Source organism: Balaenoptera physalus (genome assembly GCF_965194825.1).
Source record: "Balaenoptera physalus genome assembly, contig: HAP1_SCAFFOLD_2062, whole genome shotgun sequence".
Taxonomy (NCBI): Eukaryota; Metazoa; Chordata; class Mammalia; order Artiodactyla; family Balaenopteridae; genus Balaenoptera; species Balaenoptera physalus.
Window position 1 is genome coordinate 30217 of NW_028124742.1, and position 10072 is coordinate 40288.

A 10072-nucleotide genomic window follows, 5' to 3' on the forward strand; every position below is an offset into this window, starting at 1 on the left:
AAAGCAAGATAGCAGAATTAATGCTTTAAACTTACTTAACACCTGACTAGTACAGGCTACTACAGATGAATAAACGTCTATAGAAGACAAAGTACAGGGACTCCCCTGGTGGCGCAGTGGTTAGGAGTCTGCCTGCCAATGCAGGGGACACGGGTTTGAGCCCTGATCCACGAAGATCCCATGTGCTGCAGAGCAACTAAGCCCGTGCGCCACAACTACTGAGCCTGTGCTCTAGAGCCCGCAAGCTCTGCAACATGAGAAAGCCACCGCAATGAGAAGCCCGCGCACTGCAACGAAGAGTAGCCCCCGCTCGCCTCACTATACAGAAGGACTATATGATGAACAGCATCAAATTTATAATCACTGGGCAAACCATGAGGTACGATTTGAAATATACTAGAAATAGCAGTGTCTTTCAAAATATCCCTTCTAGTCTTCCCCATAGTGTCTAAGGGGGCACCATGGCATTGAAATATTGATTTACTGTGAATCTCAAAGACTTTTCAATCTTAAGAAGTGTCTTTCTGAAATGGAACTACCCTTTGTGGCATTCTTTTTTTAAAAAAATTAATTAATTAATTATTTTTTAAAATAGATCTTTATTGGAGTATAATTGCTTCACAATACTGTGTTAGTTTCTGTTGTACAACAAAGTGAATCTTTCAAGTCAGGGTCTCTCATCCGTTTATTCATCCAACAATATTACTTGAACCACAATTGCCAGCAGGCGCCGTGTAAGGCTCTGAAGAGGATGGGAGACAGAGGCAGAGCTTTCCTAGGAAAGCTCACATTTTCACCTCCTTTATTTTCACCTGAGAGCAGCTGACACAGAAAGAGCAGGAGAAAATGTTGATGTCTGAGTAGGTAAGAGGGAAAGGACAGAACACTCTCTTTGACCGCCTTACTATGAGCTGCCATGGGCTGGCTCTGTGGACAGAACATAAAACATGTGGAAAGACTGTGCTGGGGTAAGTGGTTTCTACATGGACTATTTCTAAGACAGTGTTATGCTCTTACAATTTCTCACTTTCATTGTATAACTGTCTCTGCTCTGAGTACATTTCAGAGAAAAATCTTAGGTGAGCATTCAAGTAAAGCAATGAAAATGTACTGCAGTGTGATCAAGCGGGTATTTTAGCGATTTATAATTATGCCTCTAACATATAAAATGCTCTACACTTCACAAGTTGGGCTTGTTAGGAGGCAGATAAATTCATGAATGTGTGCAGTCTCTATTATATTTCTATCCTGGACTATTTTACTTAAAGATTTATATAGCTGCATAGGAGGTGATTTTAAGAAAAATACTTTGACTACTTTTTCGTGTTAAATACTCACTACAAATATTGTAGGAATAGTCAAAGATAGAATTCTTCTGTTCACCTCCTGTCTTGAAGAAGCTTTTACTTGGTGTTTTTGAGTGACATAAAGTCTCTTTGACTTTGTGTTTGAAAGTGACATAAGTGTGGTAGGTGTCCTGATACAAGGATGGCATTTTCGGTTCCGTGCCTGTCTCTCAAAGGTTCAATGAAGCACAGAGGAGCAGGTGACTTCCTTACTGTTTCTCTGTGGGCTCTGCCTGTCCTATCACTGAGTCTGCCTGTCATCCTTGTGCAAATGGGCAGGCAGTTTACAGGCCCCATGGGGTCTGTGTCCTGGCTTCAATGTTGGACCCATTAGGAGAGCCCTGGGGGGCCATATGAGTTGCCCACAGGGTCCTACCTGAGCTCAGGGGAGCAAAGGTGGAGATTGAGGGCAGTGAGAGCTCTCAGCACCGCTGCCCCTCGGCTCCCTCCCTGGAGGTAGTGATGAATGCCCAGACCTAAGAGCCTTCTGTCCATGTTTGCTGCACATACAAACTTAGTGAGGCAGTGATGAATTTGTGGAGAAAACAATATTTTTTTAAGTCCAAAGAACTAAATTAGAGTTCCTGACCTGTTGTGATTCCAACTTTGTATACATCTCTTAATCTCCATGAACCTCCATTTTTCTGCGCAAAAGAAAGGTAACAGTGATTGCCCTGACTACCTCCACGATGGAAAATGTATTGGTGTTTTATGTACAATGAAAAACTATACAGGAGTTCCATGGCCGATGGTTTGTAGAATGAGGCAAGGTAGAATAAAAACAGTGACAGAAGGAACAAAAACAGAAAGACGGGGTGTTCTTTTCTTGTTAAACAATAATGAATTCACTGAGGAGTCTGAAAAGTTCCAGGAGCTGGGTGCTGCAGAGCCCAGCGGACACCATGGAAACCTCAGCAGGATGTCCAGTGTTTCAATGTTGCATCACCGTTAACTAATAGGAAACCAGTTTCCTCTCCCTAACTTTCGGAGAACTAAGGATTGTATATTTTGGAAAATAAGGTTGAAAGTGAGAATAAAGAGTGAAGATGATTGGATTGTAAATTTTTTTTTAAATTTCCTATTTTCCTGCTGCCTCAACACCCAGGGGACCAGGTGCGTGGGTGTGCCCAGGCTGGTTCCTGCCGCAAGATTCCCTTTTTGCCCTCCCCGACTGTGACCTAGACATTCCAAGAAACAATGAAATCTCCTCAAGCCTTGTTTCTGCTCCACCCAGACTTGCCCAAGGTCCTCACTCTCTCTCGACTCCCCACCTGCTAGGTGGCTGCTGAATGGTGAGGTGCGCCCTGTCTTCTCCTCTAGGACCTGTGAGTATAATAAACCCTGTAATTTCTTCTGCAGAAATATTGCAGTGGCCCTTAAAGACCCTACAAGGGGGACTTACTCCCCCATTTACAATGATACTGGCAGCAAATGGAATTTTAATTCCAAATGTATGCAGTTTGGGAAAGCTAGATGATTTCCTATACAGACTATCTAGAAGGTTCTGTTGGCTCCTAGACACCCAATAAGCTATTAGAGAGTCTGTTTCCCGGACCTTGGCTCACAATAGCTCAGTTTCTCAGGCCCCATCTTTATTTTCATCCTCCCCATTTACACTGGCGCTTAGGACTGTCAGCCATGGTTTATGACTAATAAAACCCTATTGTGTAAAATGCACTAGAGTGAGGACTTTGCACAACAGGTGATTTAGGCATAAGAAGCTATCCTTCTGCTATATTCTTTTAAAATACTGAATCATTTTTTAAAACATGAATTACAAGCTGTCAGGGATGTCAGTCATGTACACGCAGATATGCAACTAAAATTGTGCAGGTGTATCCCTCAGATTGTTTAGTGCTTACAGTTTATTTTTGAAAGACATTTTGTGCTAAGTGAATGTAATCTAACATATAATTTTGGTATGTTTTACGAAAGGGACAATCATACTTCTCACTATTATCATTTAATTAATATGAAAAGAGTTAGTTTGGCTTTTGCTCAATTTTGAATATGATTTTTAAATCTCATTTTATTAATTTAGATGAACTATAGAACTATGGTATATCATAGTATCAGCAATTCAGAAATCCTCAATGCAGTTTAACTTTCAACCTGTTCCAAGAGGATTTAAGGGCATCGTAATGTCCCAGGGCTGTAAAAATTTGCTTGTGGATGTATTAACGATACGCTTATCTCACATACAACTTTTCAGTCTTAGAATGAATGGTTTTTGTGAATTAAAAATTATTCTGCAAAAATTAGCATAGCTGTCCTTGCCTTTAAGCATCACTCTGGTGAGCTGGTATTAGGAATAATGAGAAGAAACTTGTATCAACCCTGCCCCCCACCACTGGTTAAACTACAATATGCTCTATACACCGTGAATCACTTCTTTTAAGAAAGTTACCTTATGAGATGGCAGCTGCTTATACCTGGAAATGTAGAAAATACTTCACTCACAACGTTTACGGAGACTAACTGATGAGGAAACACCCAAGGCAGAGACAAATGAGACGGAGCTGTGTGCTCAGGGATGCACAGGCTGGGATGCAGGAACCGAAACTAGCACCAAGTGGCCCCTGACCTGACGTGATTCTGCAGGGAATTGCAGCAGATACGTTTGCTAGGAAATCAGGCAATGCTCAAGGAGGAGGAGGCTGCAGATTTGTAATTTAATAACGAGGAATTTAAACTGTTGCCACAAGAGGAGGGGCATTTCTGGTAGAGCAAACCTCCATGCAGAGGCCTGGACTTGGAAGAAGGCGGTACACTCTCCCGACAAGCAGGATGCTGGGTGGAACTTGGCTGAAGTTTAGGAAACAGGATGGTGAGAAGAGTCTGGGGAGTCAGGTCAGGGCCACTCTGTGAGGGGCCCTGAGTGTGAGAGTAAGGAAGGGAGACCGCAGTCCCCAGGCAAGGGGGTGCCCAGGGAGGCACGGGGGAGAGGGGGGAATATGCCCACCTTCTCTGGGGGAAGATGCCTCCCCCCTCCCCAGGCCCCACAGGGGTGGGAGGCGAGGCTGGGGGATTTGCTTCAGAACACAGACGGGAATCTATTGTTATAGACTGTATCTGAAATGAAGAAAATTAGTAATCAGTAATGAGTTAAAATAGAGATCATTTCATTTGGAATTAGACAAATCCTTAAAAGGTGCTACATACACATGGAAGTTCATTTATCTTCTGGTACAGAGTCAGGTTTAGTTTTAGTTTTGTTTGTTTTCCCTTTTTTCTAACCAGCCACAATGAAATCAGGGCTGGGGTAGAGTTCTCAGTAGCAGTGACTGCATTCCGGAGGGAGGGGCAGTGAGCAGGGTCTCACCTCCTCGCCTGGATGCAGCTCACCGAGCTCTCAGGGAGGAGGGCGAGCTCCCTGCCGTCTTCCGCGGTCCCGAGCCCTCGTCCTTCTCCAGCCCGAGGTCAGAGAGGTGAGCGGTCCCTCCTTCCTCAAGGGCACAGCCCTGCCTTCCCCTCCTCAGGAGTGTCTCCTGGGATGAGCCCTGGGTGTGGGGCCCTGAGAGGCTGCCCCCGGCAGCTCCCTGCAGTACTAAGGGCTCCTCCCAGCGTTTGCCAGCAGCTTCCGTGCTGGTGCTTGTTAGGGCTGCTGGGCTGGGAGGACGTGACCCACAGAAATGCGTCATTTAGTGACTCCACAAAGTGGCATCACTCAGCCCGGGTTGTTAGGATCACATCCACATGGCCCTCAGGAAACATCTGATAGAAATTGGTAAGTGTAGGTCACCTGAAATGCACCTAGAGAGAGGAGATCCTGGGGCAGGGAAGGGCTTAGGGGACCGGCAGAGCCAATGATAACCAGACACAGGATAAGATAAGGCCTGGGTGGGTCAACAGGGAGACATTAGATGAAGTCATTAAAGGAGCTCAGGGTCAGGTCTGGTTTCTAACTGTGATACTAATTTTTTATCAAATCAAATCCTGGCCAGGTACTTCCTATGTGGAGTGAAGGCTGCCTTAGAAACTGGCATGTTTTTATATCTACAGTACTTCTCTCACTTCCTGAACAAGTATTGGCCTGGGAGCACGTCAGTACCCTTTATTTTTGTAGGGTGTCCAGGCATGCAGTGTTCCATTTCCAGCAGCATCTGGAGAGACTGACACCACCCTCAGCAGAGGGAGCAGAGCTGTGTTTGAGGGGAAGCATCTCCAGTTATACAAGGTCAATTGGTTCTCTGTAAAAAGTGACAGTGTCCACGTGCAGTCCTAAGGGCCCTTTTATCCATCACACGTGACAGGTTGGCAGAGTAAAGACTCTTTTCTTCCAGCAGTGACGAGAATATGTTCTTATTTTGATATAAGTACATAACCAGAAACAGACTAATAAGGCATTATACAAACTATAGAAATGAGTCAAAGATCTACAACAACCAAGCGAACGCACCATCAAAAAAATGTCACATTTAAAAGTGTAGGAAACCTGTGGCATTTTTTAGTCACTTTTTAGTGCAGCTTGAGGAAAGTGGCAGCCAGATCCCCAGCCCCCTTTTGCAAACCTGAGAGAGAGCAGACTGATCTGCAATGTTCTAACCTGTCTGTGGGCTGCCTAAGGATTGGTCTTTTGACACCTAACTCAGAGTTCAGACAAACAAAAATGGCTTAGATCTCAGAATAAGGGAGCCATGGGAAGCAGCGGGTATGATTTGTAAAAACGGTTGCAAAGGTAACTATAGACTCACAGACACCAAGGACAAGAGATTACTGATTGAGGAGTACAATAGAACAGCTAAGGCCCCAAGAGTAAGCAAGAGTGAGACTCTTAGAAAAGCAAGACATTTAAAAGCAGATGTATAAATAGGAGAACTGGGGAAAAAAAAACACACGCACTGGTCCAGAGACAACACAGGCCTGAAAAGACCCTAAGACATCACATTAGGCTGATTACAAAGGTCTTCCCCTGTGTAGAGCAAGTATAAGAAGACTGGGAGAGGTGGCTGTTTTTTAAAATGCCCAGTTTTCAACAAAAGATCACCAGGCATACAAAGAAACAGTAAAACTAGGCTCATTCAAAAGAACAAAATAAATATCCAGACACCATACCTCAAGAAACAGGTTTTGGACTTACTGGAAAAAGATTTTAGAACAACTATCTTATGTATGCTCAAAACGTTAAAGGAATACACCAACAAAGAACTAAAGGAAATCAAGAAAACAATGAAATGAAAATGAAAATGAAAGCACAACTTACCAAAACTCATGGGATGCAGGGAAAGCAGTACTTAGAGGAAAATATAATGTAAAAGCTTACATTGAAAAAGAAGAAACATATCACAATCAGCCACCTAACCTTACACCTTAAGGGACTAGAAAAAGAAGAACAAATTAAATTGAAAGCTCAAAGACGGAAGGAAATAATAAAGATTAGAGCAGAGATAAACAAAGAGAGGCTAGAAAAACAATAGAAAAAAATCCATGAAACCAAGAGTTGGTTCTCTGAAAATCAACAAAATTGACAAATCTTTAGCTAGATTGACTAAGGAAAATAAAAAAAAGAAGACTCAAATAATTGAAATCAGAAATAAAGACAAAGACATGGCTACATATTTAACAGAAATAAAAGGATTATAAGAGATTACTATGAACTGTACACTAAAAAACTGGATAATCCAGGTGAAATGGATGAATTCCTAGAAACACATAACTTACCAAAACTAAATCAAAAAGAAACAGAAAATTTGAATAGACCTAGTAAGGAGATTTAATTGGTAACCAAAAGTTTCCTGGCAAAGAAAAGCCTTGGACCAGATGACTTCATGGATGAATTCTACCAAATATTTAGAAGAACTAAGAAGAACCAACACCAATCCTCTCAAACTCTTACAAAACTTAAAGGAGAAGGAACACTCTCTAACTCATTCTGAGGCCAGCATTTCTCTGATACCAAAGCCACATAGACACTACAAGAAAAGACAACTGTAGACCAACATGCCTTATAAACAATGATGCAAAAATCCTCAACAAAATACTGGTAAATCCAATTTAGCAGTATATTAAAAGGATTATGCACCATGACCAAGTGGGATTTATTTCTGGAATGCAAGGATGGTTCAATATATAGAAAACCAGCAATGTCATATACAGTATTAATGAAATGAAGGGGAAAAGCACAGGATCATCTCAACTGATACAGAAAGAGCACTTGACAAAAGTCAGCACACTTACATGATAAAAGCACTCAAGAGACTAAGAATAGAAGAAACTACCTCCACATAATAAAAAGCCATATATGAAAAACCCACGCTGAACATGATAATTTTTGGTGAAGGTTGAAAGCTTTTCCTCTAAGATCAGGAACAAGACAAGGACGCTAGATTTTGTCACTTCTGTTCAACATAATACTGGAAGTCCTAGCCACAGAAATTAAGCATGAAAGACATCCAAATTGTAAAGTAAGAAGTAAAATTATCTCTGTAGACAACATGATTTTATATGTAGAAAACCCTAAAGATCCACCCCCCCCCCCAAAATTGTTAGAACTAATCAGGGAACAATGTTTCGGGATACAAAATCAATACACAAAAATCAGTTGCAATTCAATACACTAGTAAGGAACAATCCAAAAATAAAATTAAGAAAGCAATTCCATTAACAACATTATCAAAAAGAATAAAATACTTTGGAATAAGCTTAGTCAAGGAGGCAAAAGACTTGTACTCTGAAAACTACAAAACATTGCTAAAAGAAATTAAAGACACAAATAAATGGAAAACCATTCTGTGTTCATGGATTAGAAAACTTAATATTTTTAAGATGTCAATGTTTCACAAAGTGATCTACAAATCATTTTCAACAAGGGTACCATGTATTCAGAAAGGACAGTCTTTTCAACAATTGGTGCTGGGAAAATTGGATATTCACATGTAAAGGAATAAAACTGGACCCTTACCTTACACCATACACAAAAATTAACTCAAAATGGATCAAAGTCCTAAACATAAGACCTAAAACTATAAAACACTTAGAAGAAAACATAGTATAAAAATTTCATCACATTGGATTTGGCAATGATTTCTTGGATATGAAACCAAAAGTACAGACAACATAAGCCAAAATAGATGACAGTATAACATATAGCTGTAAATGCTTACACTGAAAAAGAAGAAATATCAAAACATAACAACAGAATTTAAAACTTGGATACATCAAAGAACATTATCAACAGAGTGAAAAAGGCAACCAATGGAACAACAGAAAATATTTGCAAATCATATATATAATAAGGGGTTCATATCCAGAATATATAAAGAACTTTGTACATCTCAACAACAAAAAAATCAATCTGATTTTAAAATGCACAAAGTACTGCAATAAACATTTATCTAAAGAAGATACACAAATGCCCAATAAGCACAGAAAAAGATGTTTGTTAGGGAAATACAAATCAAAACCATAGTAAGATACTACTTCACTCCCTTTAGATTGGCTATTTTTTTTTTTTTAATGGAAAATAAGATGTGTCGGCAAGGATATATAGGAAACTTCGTGCACTGCTGGTAGGAATGTAAAACAGTGCAGCCACTTGCAAGACCGTTATGGCAGTTCTTCAAAAAATGAAAAATAGAATTACCATATGATCCAGCAATTTCACTTCTGGGTATATATCCAAAAAAGTTGAAAGAAGGGTCTCAAGGAGATATCTGTACACTCATGTTCACAGCAACATTATCCACCATAGCCAAAAGGTGGAAACAATCCAAATATCTACCAACAGATGAATGGATTAAAAAAATCTGGGATATACATACAGTGGAATATTATTCAGCCTTAAAATGAAGGAAATTCTGACACATGCCACAGAATGGATGACCCTTGAAAACATTAAGTGAAATAAGCTAGTTACAAAAGAACAAAAATTATATGATTCCACTTATATGAGGTATCTATTCAAATTTATAAAGCCAGTAAAATGGTGATTGCCAGCGCCTGGAGAAAGAAAGGAAATGGGGAGTTAGTTTTTAATGGGTAGCAAGTTTCAGTTTGGGACGATGAAAGAAGTTCTGATGGATGCACTTGGAGGGCATTGTGCTGAATGAAAGAAGTCAGACAGAGAAAGACAAACACTGTCTGATATTACTTACACGTGGAATCTAAAACCTATAACAAACTAGTGAATATAACAAAAAAGAAGCAGACTCACAGATATAGAGAACAAACTAGTGGTTACCGGGGGGAGGGGGGCAAAAAAAGGGTGGGGAGTGGGAGGTACAAGCTATTGGGTGTAAGAGAGGCTACAAGGATGCCTTGTACGACACGAAGAATAGAGCCAATATTTTGTAATAACTGAACATGGAGTGTAACCTTTAAAAATTGTATAAAAAATATACACAGTAAATATTAGTTGTTTTACCTCTCAAAAAAATTCTGAAGATGAATCGTGGGGTGATAGTGACACAACAATGTGAGTGTACTTAATGCCACTTAAAATACTTAAAAGGGTAAATTATATGTTATGTATATTTTACCACAAGAAAAATTTAAGCAAAGTAAAAGTGCATTTTCATTTAGGTGAAATGTTAGCAATGAGACCCAGACTGATACAATGAGAAACAGAAAGTTTCCTGCCTATGAACTCCCTGTGGTAATGGGAAACTCTACTCGTCCCAGCCACTGCTGCAGATTTCCTGGGCACTCTGGGTGGGTGACACCACGCCCACCCTCAATTTCATGTCAGTGACACAAAGCCCATTGCGAGTGTACCTTGTTTGGTGTCA